Below are 13,446 nucleotides of genomic sequence, written 5' to 3'. Positions count from 1 at the left end.
TTTAAAATTATCAGAAAGGATTTAATCAAACCATTTTGTACTAGAAACCCAAGTAAGTCCACTTTTATTGAACTAATGAAATTGCAAAACATCGTCATAACGAGAAATTTATAGTTTAATGATATATGATATGATTTAGACTTAAAAGTTATATTTGAAATTAGCCTCCCAAATCAATTTCATCATGTTATTTCAGATATGTACCATTCGATATTCATGCTTTGTTTATTTGAAACATTTTTTTCTTCTTTTTTCTTGTCTCTATTTTTTCTTGGAGTATCCTATGTATCATTGTGACCATATTTATTATTTTCAGATGCATAGTTGTCTCTTTTTGTAAAGAATCGGTTATTAACATATTTACGACAATAACCAATTCTGTCTGTCTGTTATCAGCTTTATGACTTCAGGCAGTCTCAAAATCAGTTGCCTATATTACTCGCATCTAATCAAACTAATTGTACAACAATATTTACATGGGCATAGTCTTTATTAAAGAAGACACTTTGACTTTCGTTTTTCATTAACCGTACAGTGATATGACGTCATTGTTTATTTCAATTCTGAGCTCGGATTAAACAAGCACGACGTCTTGTGACCAATTGTAAATACAAAATTCAACTGACCTTTTGTGACGCGTCAAATTTCATTGATTTTGATTTTATCTAAAGTACTGTATATTTCAAACGCAAAATATTAAAACAGACTGAAACGTTACGATGATTGATTTGTATAGTACGTGCATTCAAGCCGAATGAATGCTCGGACGCGTTTTGTCGTTTCTTAATTTGTCTTGTTATATATTTTATATATAAATATATTTTAAATGTTTTTTTTTGTTTTGTATTAAGCATTGCGAACAGAGGATGTATTACACTGAGATAATTTCACTGCTTCGAACCATTAACAGCTTGCTAAAATATCGTTTTCGTCAAGCGACTTTTCCACTGCTAAATCGATGAAATGATTTATTATTAATGAACTATTACGATACCGGGACAGTCGTAGTACTATTACTTTAAATTTGACACCAATATATGCCAAAACTCACCCAAAGTCGGCTAATACGAGTTCTTGCAGTTTTGTTTGGTTACTTAACACGCTAAATAAGGCATTAGGGGAATGAACCATTTTCATTGGCGTTCAAGCTCGCCCTTATATGAGAATGCTGTAAAGTATTTTAAGGCAGCCATTTTGTTTTTCTGATTTACCGACCGTTTTGATAATTGTAAGTCTGTTTGAAACATGTTTGGAATAACAAGCATATTAAATACTTAAACTACTAAGTACGGTTTGATATTGCAGTTGTATTTACCCTGTTGGTGGATTTTACGACAAATATTTTTTTTATTGTTTGTAAACCGACAAAATGGATAACCTCGGTCAAATAACTTGGCCAATATAAAATCACCTAATTACAATATTATAATACACATATGACCTCTTTATGATTAAAAAAATGATATTAATATAAAAGAATACGGATAGATTGTGCAGAACTACTTTTAAGTAAACAATGATGTTAACGACATCGTTGCTTACCTTTCATGTAAAATATTTTTAATCAATAAAATTGCCAGCGTAGCATTATAATGTTATTGATTAGGTGATTTCATATTGCCCTAATTATTTGTCCGAGGTTAGCTGTATTTGGTTGAGTCCGAATGGCTCACGCAAATACTGCTGACCGAGGATAAATAACTCGACATGTGAAACAAACTCATTGATAAGTATTTTATTAATTGACTATTACTTATGGTACGACATTTTGGTTAAAAACATTCTCATAACTTACCTTAAGTTTATATTGAAGTTTATTTATCCCTTATTCATTCATGCTGTCTGCATTTCTAGACTTGACTTTACTGATTTTGACATGCATTATTTTAGTGACATTGAACAAATATAATTATAAATATATAATAATATACATAAATAAAGCAATGCACAGTCTAAGGAAGTATGTCTTTATATCGTATATTGTTTGCCAAAAGTTCATAATGTTTCGAAAATCTTTACCTTTTCTCGGCCATCTTGTCAGTATTATAAACATATCTAGTTTTTCTATAGCGTATACGCAGTGTGTTGTTTGTTGGGGTGTGTGCTGTTGTTCCATGTCTCTTATTTGAGATTTTTTGTGGTCTACGTCTTTGGCGTTTACCCTGTGTCATTAAACGGGGTTTATGTTTAAACTTTTGGCTACTGAGCTTGTTTCTGTAGTTTTTCACATAAATACTTAAAACTAAAGTGATCGTAAAATCCACCAAGAGGTTAAATACAACTGTACAAAACCGTGGATGAAGAATTTAAAAAGCTAGTAATTCCAGTATATGTTTCATATAAGAGCGAGTTTTGACAGCCAGTACAAATGTTCCATTTCTCCAATCCTATATTTGGCGAGTTTTGTAGCCAATCAAAATGGAGGAAACTCATATTGGTCGAGTTTTGTTGATATTGACCGAGTTCGGTCGATATTGAGCGAGTTTTGGCATATTTTGTCTTCAATTGTCTGGCATTGGTACCGCGATTGTCCACTTATCGCGTAAAATACATAATAGTTGGTTAAAAATCTGCCCTTTATATCAGTATTGTTTAATAAAAGTATATTTTCATACTGTATCTACACTTTCAAAGTGCCCGTATGAGACCAAATATGAGAGTATTACCAAAATCTAAACGAAATCAAGGTCATATCATGTATTTCTATGAAAAGTAATACTTGTTTCTATTTAACCTATCATGTTGATCGATGGATACTTAATTACGCTTTGCATGAAAATTATACGGTACGTCGTCGATGGAATGCATATATCAAATAGGTTTGTGAAGCCGCACCAAAAAAGGGAATAGAAAAACAAACAAAAAGTGTAATATAAGGAATTTTTGATGTCATATTAATATCGGTCCAATGATACTTGTACTAAGACAGACTAACTCGACTTAAAAATGATAAGGAGTTTTTAACATGTGCGCAACCGGTTTTCATATAACATTGTTGGCCTGCAGCAGCCAGAAAGCAGAGACCATATTTTTTAAAACGTATCGTGATTGCCCAAATGTCAACTGCATTTTAAAAAGCAATACGAATTTCTGAGTTATCCTTTAATTATATTGTATCGTTTTCTTTTTGGAGAAGTATGGAATATTCATAGTTTTGTATCAAGCATGCACTCACTGCGGTGATAGCCTTGAGAACGCGTCCCCAGTCTACTTCCCTAATACATATCCAACGTTTGATAATGCGATCAATATTGACATATTCATTTTAAGCCGCAGAGCCAGCTAGATCTTAAATATTTTCACAAGAATATAATTGTGCGCATTTGAATCACTGTAAGATAAAAATAACTCTCTACTGGCATGTTACAAATTATGCACGTAAGCAAGAACTTAAAGGCCTAGTTTAAGCAATGTTTGGCATGACAATCCCCTGCTGTGCCTCTCCTGCTGATTGCACTCACAGTAGGGGCCAGTTTCCTGATTATTTGTTTATTTCTCAGGGCCATTTCTAAAAAAAAACAACTCCAAAACTGCACAGCAGGAAATTCAGATAGGAGATCTGATAAGACAATAATCAATTAGATTAAAATCAATACACTGACATTTTTCACAATTCACGGTTTGGGGGGGGGGGGGGGGCGTGTGAGGGGGGGGGGGGGTGTTCTTATCAAGGGTTAAACTAGGCCTTTAACACGTCAAAATATTCACTTGAAGAACTAGTTAAAGGAATGTTTGAAATGACAATCCCCTATCGTGCATCTCCTGCAAATTGCACTGATGTCACAGTAGGGACCAATTTCCTGTTTATTTGTTCATTGTCTCAGGGCGGTTACACAATACACAGTTGGGGGTGGGGGGGGGGGGTCATTTATAGAAGGATTAAACTAGGCCTTCAAAGTGGTGCAAACTTTGTAAATCTTCTACAGTTAATGGTTCGTTTTCGAGTATTTTGCTCCTATAAACAATACATATTTTGTAATTGTCTATTATCTAGGCTAGCTTTTGTTGACGATGGAAGAACGGATAAAAATAAAATTAAAGTTAAAAAGTGTTGGTTTGCTGGCAAGGTGTTTGTTTTAAAATGGAGACAAAATATGGGAATTTCGTTATGCAATATATGACAAACGTGTCTTCGACGATGCATGCATCAACACGTTATATATCTTTTTTAACTTACCTGTCGCTTGTAGCTTCTCAGTAAAATGATCAGTTGACAAATTATAAGATAATAATTTGCAATAACAATAGCATAATGTGGCATTACCTAATATATTAAATAAAATTCCAAGCGTAGAAGCCTCGACTATTTGATATAACTGTTCTTACGACAAGTTAATTCCTTGACACATTGACACATAAATCAAATATATATCTAGCAGTAACAAATATTAACATTGTATGATATATGCTTTGAAAATATTAAACACAATTATACCCAATTTTAAGATGGACGATAAGTTAGTTCCTTATCCCTTATTCCTTTTCCGAATAAGGAATAGGGAACTGCATTTCTTTACACTTTTCATATAGACAACTTCTGCATAGTTATTTTGTCGAAAAGTGATAAAACGAGTAAGTTAATTTTTTGACGTTTTCAAGATTTCTGTTCCTTATTCGGAGTTTGGTAAGTTTTTAAAGCACTTTAAGTACTAACACTCTCTTGAATAGACAATGCATTTCTTTAAACTTTTTATTTAGACCACTTCTGCATAGTTATTTGATAAAAAAATGTCTTAATTTAAAAGTTTTACCGTTTCTGTTCCTTATTCGAGTTTGAATAAGGAATAGGGAACTAGCTCCTTATTCCTTATTCGACTTAGTGTGCGTTATAAAACAAATGAAACTCTCCATCACTTCAAATAAGTCAATGCATTTATTTAAGTTGTTTAAAAAGATAATTTTTTGATATTTCTTCAAAAAACTAGCAAATTAAGCACTTTGAAATTGAGTGTTTTTCGTAAATTCTGTTACTTATTCGGATTTTGGAACGTTTTTAAAGCACTTGAAGCACTAAAACCCTCTTGAATAGACAATGCATTTCTGCAAACTTTTTATGTAGACCAATTCTGCATAGTTATTTGAAAAAAAAAATGTATTACTTAAAACGTTTTTATTCCTTATTCGAGTTTGAATAAGGAATAGGGAACTAGTTCCTTATTCCTTATGCGATTTTTTTCTGTTATCGTGCATTATTTTATTCACAAAGTTGTTAAATTGTTATGAAAATATGAAACACATAACAAAGAAGTGATTTTATGCATATCTACAATTATTTATTTTGAATAAGGAATAAGGAGCCAGTTCCCTATTCCTTATTCGAAAAAGGGATAAGGAATAAGGAACTAACTTATCGTCCATAATTTTAAGTGTCATTGCACTTTATTTAGCTTTCGCGTTGAATTTCATTCCAAGACTGATCGGATCTCCATACGCAGAAATAGAAACCTACTTGACATGTCACTGACCGCCCTCTATTTCGTGGGAGTTTCCGTGGGGGACAATCGATTCTCGGTTTAAATGATTATTCTAGGTTGCACCTGCCTTTGTTCCTTGTTCTTATAATGACTCCCTAGACAAACAGATGCTTCAAGACTAATGATGGACAGTCGGTTCTACGGATATTCTCTTGACTGGATGTAATGACATTATTTATGTCTGGAGTACTTAGTAATTTGCAGTTTGCGTAACTATGTTGACGTAAGGAACGGTCCAAATTAACAACGCATGAGTGCGAGGTCATTGACACAGATGTCGCACCCGTCACTTTGATTTAATTACACCGAAGGCATAAAAACAGTAATGAAACGAAGTGCTTCGACAAATAACATTTCGCGTATAGCATTTAGCTCTAAATATATTCCGCCGATAATATTTATTCTTATTAATCCACGGCTGTCAATCACGTGACCTTTGTTCTGATAAAGCAGAAAAAACCTACTTTCCACAAATTCGACAAGCGCCGGTAAATTTTCATGATTTCTATCAATAATCAGTATAGTGTGTCAAATTTTAACGGCCATGTTTTAGGGCCCATTTTGCTCGACGTGTTGGTATAATTTTTCTTCAGTATTCCCCGTAGTTTGCTTCATTACTTTGCAGAAAGTTTTCAATCGAGAGCAAGTGCCTCTGATTTGTATAGTAAAATTGATGAACCGATGTGTTTCCCTCCAATATGACAACCCTAGGGCAGTTCAGATAATGACTATTCCCGTAGAATGTCGACATGGTATTTAAAAAGTTTCTTATTTTCCCAGAAAGTTCCAAAAAAAGAAGAGTAATATAAATATTGAAACAATGATAAAGTATACGAACAATATTTAAAGGATAAAGAAGGCTAATTTTTTCATGAACATTTAAAAACCTAGTAGATAGGACATCCGTATGTCTTTTTTTGTACTGTTGCATACTCAACGCTTTATTACAGTCATGAAAGCTGAATAGAAGTTCTGCGCGAACTGCGAAAAACGCATCAAGTCAGGGTTGAGTGTCCGTCGTAGACGACATCGGAAGGATGCGATGTACCGATGTTGTGACAAATAATTAAATACAGTCGTCGATTTAAGACGCCTCAGGTTGACCTTTATTTTAAATTATATACAGTTAACGGCTTCGTCTGCATTGTTATACAATAAATCTGCATCTGCATAAAACTAGGGCGGGTGTGTTTTATTTGTCTACTCTTTGTTTCTCATGAATACGAACATGCTAAAAGATATATCATTCAGAATCACGATGAAATATCAATGAGAAATACATTATGATACGGGCTAAAGTAAATGAAACATTGCTGTGCCCTTTGATTGTATGACATATACATTATCATTGGCGTTAAAATTACTTAAACACTATTTTATTATCATCTGCGTTTTAATTAAGACACTTTTTCTCTTATAGAAACTACCCGGTATTTTCGTCATCGATTTCTCGAAGTCTAAAAGTGGTTAAAACAAGTTGTTCATTTGGCAATATTTTTACGTGATGTTTTTTTTTATTCAATATGAAATGTTCTATAGGTACAACGCCTATGGTGCGAGAAAGGAGGTGGCCTGTGCGTAATGTGAATCCCGCTTCGTGACAGAGTGGGAGCTGAAACAAAAACATTTCTGTACTATACATGGGAAGCGTTAGCTCAAGTGTGACCTCGTGTTCATATATCTCATGAAAGATGTCACCTTCAAGACCATCTAAACTCCCATGTTTGAAAGAAGAGCTATGTTTCGGACTGCGGAAAGGCATACACATTAGCACTGGCTATCACGGCACAAGCTAAACTGTAAAGAATAACTTGCTCAGGTGCTTCTTGTAGTAATATTTATTTGATTTAATACTTCAATGTTGTCATTTTCAATACATCGTTTGCTAACTTAAAAGAGTGTTCGATTGGTATTTCAATCTCATACGTTGCGTAAAAAATGCAAATATTATTTTTCGACTAAATGCCACCTGATAACTACTATTTTAGGCATTTTACGAACTGATAATATAAAAATATCAATCTATTTTCATAGCTTACCTTGTAATTTTCTATATATAAGGCATTATATAAGAGAATGTTCAGCAAACTTGTATAGCTTTAATCCTGCTGCTATACACACTTTGTTCCTCATTTGATAACTGGATCTAACTGTTGTTAAAAACTGTACCATGTTTTTACCTTATTATTGTGTTATTTTTTGATAATATTGTTTCTTTCGATTTATAATTGATTGTCACAGTGATTTGTTTCGTTGATTCGTTAATCTTGAGATTTCTCTTATAAACATTTTTATTATTATAAAAATCAAGCTTTTATTTTTTCGTTTTGTTAAAGTAGACGAAGGAAATAGCAAATGTAAAAGTAAGTAAAAGGTGATGTTGGTGGGCGGCATGTATACCGGCTCCCTTAACTACTAACGTTATCATTAAAGTAAGACATAACGAACTATCAAATAATTGCAGAAACAACACTATTCAATCGTTACTCTACTGGATATGTGATTTAACAGATGTAAAATACAGACATTTCCTCCGAATTTTATTTGGAAATATTGAACAATGAAGGAGAGTATAAGAAAAAGAAGTTGATTCTACAAGTATATGAAACAATATGTTTAATCTAAAAAATCAAGTGTATAAATATACTTATTCGTGTTTTGTATTGTTTTAAGGAAAACACATTTGAAGGAAAGGGGTGACACGTTAAACAGTAAATATGAATTATACTGTTAACCACTATTACCAGTGGAAGAACTTGTTTCGAGTTCACGTTATAACGAATTTTTGGAGGTTTTAGTTCATTATGAATGCTGATTTGGTCAACAATTATAGCTAACAAATAAGATCAGGATTATCACCAAACTCGTTCAAAGACATTCAGTCAAAGAAACAATCAATTCGACGATTCTCGACCTTTTCAAGTTATTATGTTTTGTTGTTTTTAAGTCCCTTTCCTTGAGTGGGCAATATCTCTGAACAATTGCGTCTCGCCTGCTCCCGTCCCACTCCTGAAGTCCTTTCAATACGGCATTCCTATACGATTACAGATTCGTATTTGGAGAATTCTCAACGTTTTCACACTCTGTGGTTGTCCGTTATCTTCAAACAAAGCTGCTTTCACTGCTTTGTGCCATTTGTAAGCGGGAGATGCTTTATTCAGCTGGGACCTAAATGGCGTTTATTGGCGTTTTGAATGGCGATTAGTGGTCGTTTTTAAATGTCTTTCGCTTCACTGTCTCTTTGAACAATTTTTGGGTTGGCTTTGACGCTTCTTTATCGCCGAAAACATTTCCGCAGACAAAGTTTCTTTCTAGACATACTCTGTAACAGAAGATGCTCCTATTAAAACATCTGCAAAAATGCTAAACGTATAATCTGCATTGTTTGTAGTTAATCAGGTAAACTAGCGTTTGCTCTTACAATTACTGAAAAAAGGACGTAGATGACGTATATGTTAAAAATAATGTTTTTTTTTTATTTCTAACTGTAATTTCAAATCATATCGTAATTACTTATTCATCGTTTAAAGATAATTTTTGTTCGCCTTTTAATTTTCAGTTACTAATTTATTCTTTTCATCAGTAGCTATGTACACAAACATAAAGGTAAGCATACTTTATTCACTTATTTTTGTTCGCCTACTTTCCTTAAATATTGTTGCTGTGCACATTGTAGGCATGCTGGAATAGTGAAGGCAGGTTAATTGTTGCGACACAGAAATGTTCAGACCAGGACCGATCCAGTAAAGAGTCCTTATAGAGACACCATGAGAAATACCCCCGGTAGTGATCGAACCATCATTTTTTGATAATTCTTATTCTAGTTTTTTAATCTCTCTGAAGAAGAAACCGTTTCTGTACACATTTTGAATGCCATGGGGGTATTCTACTTCAATAATCATTATCTGAACTGCCCTAGGACTGACATATTGGAGGAAAAACACATCGGTTCGCCAATTTTACCATATAAATAAGAGGCACTTGTTCTCGATTGAAAACTTTCTGCAAAGTACTAAAGCCAACTACGGAGAATACTGTAAGAACAATTATACCAACATGTCGAGGAAAATAGACCCTAAAACTTTGCAGTTAAAATTTGACACAATATACTGATACTCAAGTTGAAACACATGAAAACTTACCGGCGCTCTTCGACTTTGTAGAAAGTAGGTTTTCTACCTTATCAAAACAAAGGTCACGTGATTGACAGCCGTGTAATCTTTAGCCACTTTTTTCTGAATCGAATATGATGTGTGTATAACAATACAAGAATGTTTGCTGTGTAAGTACTACTTAATAATCTCACAAAAACTTAAATTCCTATGCAATAATATTCTTCATCCATTTTACGCTACCCACTCTAAACTTGAAGTTAATTTTTTGCACGAAATCCTTATAACGATTTTGACCTTTATGTATTTAAAAATACGTGTATAAGACATATCAGTTATGAACACGTAGCTAATATTCTAAAATTTAACATAATGTAACGTAATTTAAAAGAACTTTCACAATTTGCAACAAAAATGAATACTTTCCTACCATTCTGAAATATACAATAACACTTCCTTAAATGACTGTATTTAACATCTAAAGTTCAGTGGCGGTTCCAGGTTTCTCAGTTGGGGGGGGGGGGGGGGCGTAACTTCTGAAATTGACTTCTGTTGGCTGCTAAGGCCCCCATGTGTTTTCATGGTAATTCAGGGGGTCGGAGGCCTTCGCGACGGCCTCAAGCTCTTAAACTATTGCATGTGTTTACTATGGAACGCCGGGGCTCAATGCTTCTTGCGAAATGCGTTATGCAAATGCTATGTATAGAACAATAGTTTCATTTTCGACCAATCGAATGGCCGGGTATAAAAATAATTTGACCGGTGAGCAGAAAGTGAATTAAAAGCTCGCAAGGTAATTCATTTTAGCAATTTCTCCGTACGGTCGATTGAGTTTTTAACGATGCTACCTCTCACAAAGTAAGTCTGGGCGGTGGCAGTCGGTAAATAAGAAAACACACATGCTATTAAATCATTTAGAAATCTTATATTCATTCAAATAATTATAAAAGGTTGTAGATCCAGATCTACGCTATATTTATAAAGTTTAAAATTTAAAAGTCCTGTTTTGTAAAGTTTTAGACGCTCGGCAAATATGTTAAGGGTAGTTTGAAACTCTCCTCATGTCAAGTTTCATTTAATGCATTAATTCAAGCAATCCACATAGATTTGCATGAACTGTCGTGGAGGCTTTTATTTATGTCTTATGATCTAAAGACACCTCTGACTTTTGCACTCGGTACAATTGATATCTTACTTGGCGATTAATGAGGATGATGATGATGATGATGTTAGCATTGTACTACAGTAGGACAATGTTTTTGTTCGATTAAGTATTCCAAGTTACGTGTCGTCTGATCTGAGCCACAGTGGCTTGATGACAAAGGCTGATTAAAGTCACAATAGAAAAATTCAACTAGCCAAAATTATATTTTATACATACTTGAACATGTATATCATCAATATAATACATTGCTATAAACATAAAATGAGATTTGAATTTTTTTTTACCCTATACTGTAATATGAAACATATTCATATTTCATATTACAGTATAGTATATTTTTTTTCAAATCTCATTTTATGTTTACGGCAATGTATTATATTGATGATATACATGTTCAAGTATGTATAAAATATAATTTTGGCTAGTTGAATTTTTTTATTGTGACTTTAATGAGCCTTTGTCATCAAGCCACTGTGATCTGAGCAGGGTCTTAACTTATCAATGTAGACGGCATGTGGTTATTTTGAGTTGTTAAAAGTGCAGAGTCAGATCATATGCCGTACATCCAAAGCAGCGTCTGATCTTATTCTAAATTTACTGCCATTCATTGCTAGTTTATTGTTTTAAGTCGCTTTATACTGACTTCTGCGAATATATTCAGCGAAGGTGAAATATTATAATGTGAGGGACTGGGCCTGCTTCTTGACATGGATTGGCAACAACGATGAACAATAACTTTAACCATACTTACATATTTACCACGATTTCTATAGATATCAATGTGCCAAGTTTCTGACAGTTTTGACAGGTCGCGGAAATATATGACATTTGCATGTAAATAACCATTGAAGAAGGTTTCATGCATATATCACTATAAAATATATTGTCACTTGTGAAAGAGTATATCTTACACTATTCGTATCTCATTGGTAACGTCATAATTCCACTGGAAAGTAACTTTTGTATCACATGTATATGTGGCGCCATCTGAACTTGTCTGTTTACGAAATATTGGTTCGTGAGATTTGCGAAGTAACACAGCAAATCATGTAAGGTTAATTTACACTATGATTATATATGGATGTATTAATATAGCAGAACAGTTTTTGTATATTAGTTATTGAAATTAGCAATAACTTTAATGTTCGGCCTATAACTATTTCTTGGACCGCGGACTGACACAAGGTAGAAGACTTTTGTCGCGTCTTTTCGATTGGCTGAGAAGAGGGAAATTGGCGAATGCAGCATTTTCATTGGCGGGAGCTGACGAAGTACTACTACGGTGGCTGCTGAAGATGTATCAAGGAGCTGGGTATAAAATGGAACGCGCAGAAGAACAGGGATCTCTTTTTGCATTTCTTTAGGCCTGACAACATCAAAATTTACACTAACATAACTAACAGTAACTTACATAACTTAAGACTTCTACGGATGGCGTCGCAAATGTAACTATATAGCTTCATTGTTGGTTAATTATAACAAATAAAATAAGTAACATTTAAACATATTTTCGTCGTTTTATTCTCGTTCAACAATAATTAACCTTCACAGACTAACGACTAAAAAGGGGTCACTCTAGCGAAATAATATCTTGCATTTCATAAGCGGGGTAAACTGAATACCCTTACACTGGTGTCAGAAGTGGGATGCTGATATATTTTTAGCATCGATGAACTTTTGTTAAGATATTGTTTCTGGAGAGAGTGACAGAACGGGAGCGACAGAGCGGAATTGCACAGCGGGAGCGGATTTGACAGAGCGGGAGCGGCAGGGCGGAATAGCAGAGCGGGAGCGGATTTGACAGAGCGGGAGCGGCAGAACGGATTTAGCAGAGCGGGAGCGGCAGGGCGGAATAGCAGAGCGGGAGCGGATTTGACAGAGCGGGAGCGGCAGAACGGATTTAGCAGAGCGGGAGCGGTAGAACGGAATAGCAGAGCGGGAGCGGATTTGACAGAGCGGGAGCTTTTACAGAGAGGGAGCGGCAGAATAAGAGAGCGGAGCGGTAGAGCTGAATAGCATAGCGGGAGCGGCAGAGCGGAATTGACTGCTTTATAAATATATATGTTTAATGCTTATGTACTATCATACATTAAAGGAAAGAAGTTCATAACAATCTTCATTCTTCTTTTTATTTTCTGTAGCCATACAATTGTTCTAAAATGTGTGATAATAGTGACCAGTCCGACTCTGAGATCGACTTTAATATGAACCAAAACGAACATGGGGACGAGCATCAAGGGGATGATGGGGAGGGTGACCATGCTGAAACAGGACCGATGTTCAGGAGACGCCCACGCCCAAACATCAAACCTGACCCATATACAGGAGAAGAAGATTGGGATCAGTATTTTACTTATTTTGAAGATTGTGCGGAGCTGGCACAGTGGACAGATAAAGAAAAACTATTGTACTTGGCGACCTCCCTTAAGCAGCAGGCACGTGTCCACTACAGTTCTCTACCTGTTTCGGAAAAACGTTCTTACAAGCTACTGACAAGCCGACTTGAGCAGAGATTTGGCAGTAAACGGCAACAGAATAGGTGGCTTGCGAAAATGCAGAACAAGATAAGGGGAAAATCTGAAACAATAGCTGCTTTTGGTGACGAAGTACGGTTGCTGGCCCAAAAAGCATATTCGACACTAGATGAAGAGGCACAAGAGATGCTGGCGCTTCAACATTTTAACAAGAACGTTTC

The sequence above is a fragment of the Mya arenaria genome, chromosome 14 (genome assembly GCF_026914265.1).
Source record: "Mya arenaria isolate MELC-2E11 chromosome 14, ASM2691426v1".
In the NCBI taxonomy this organism is placed as follows: domain Eukaryota; kingdom Metazoa; phylum Mollusca; class Bivalvia; order Myida; family Myidae; genus Mya; species Mya arenaria.
The sequence above is the reverse complement of the archived record's forward strand: the minus strand, read 5'-3'. Positions refer to the sequence as shown.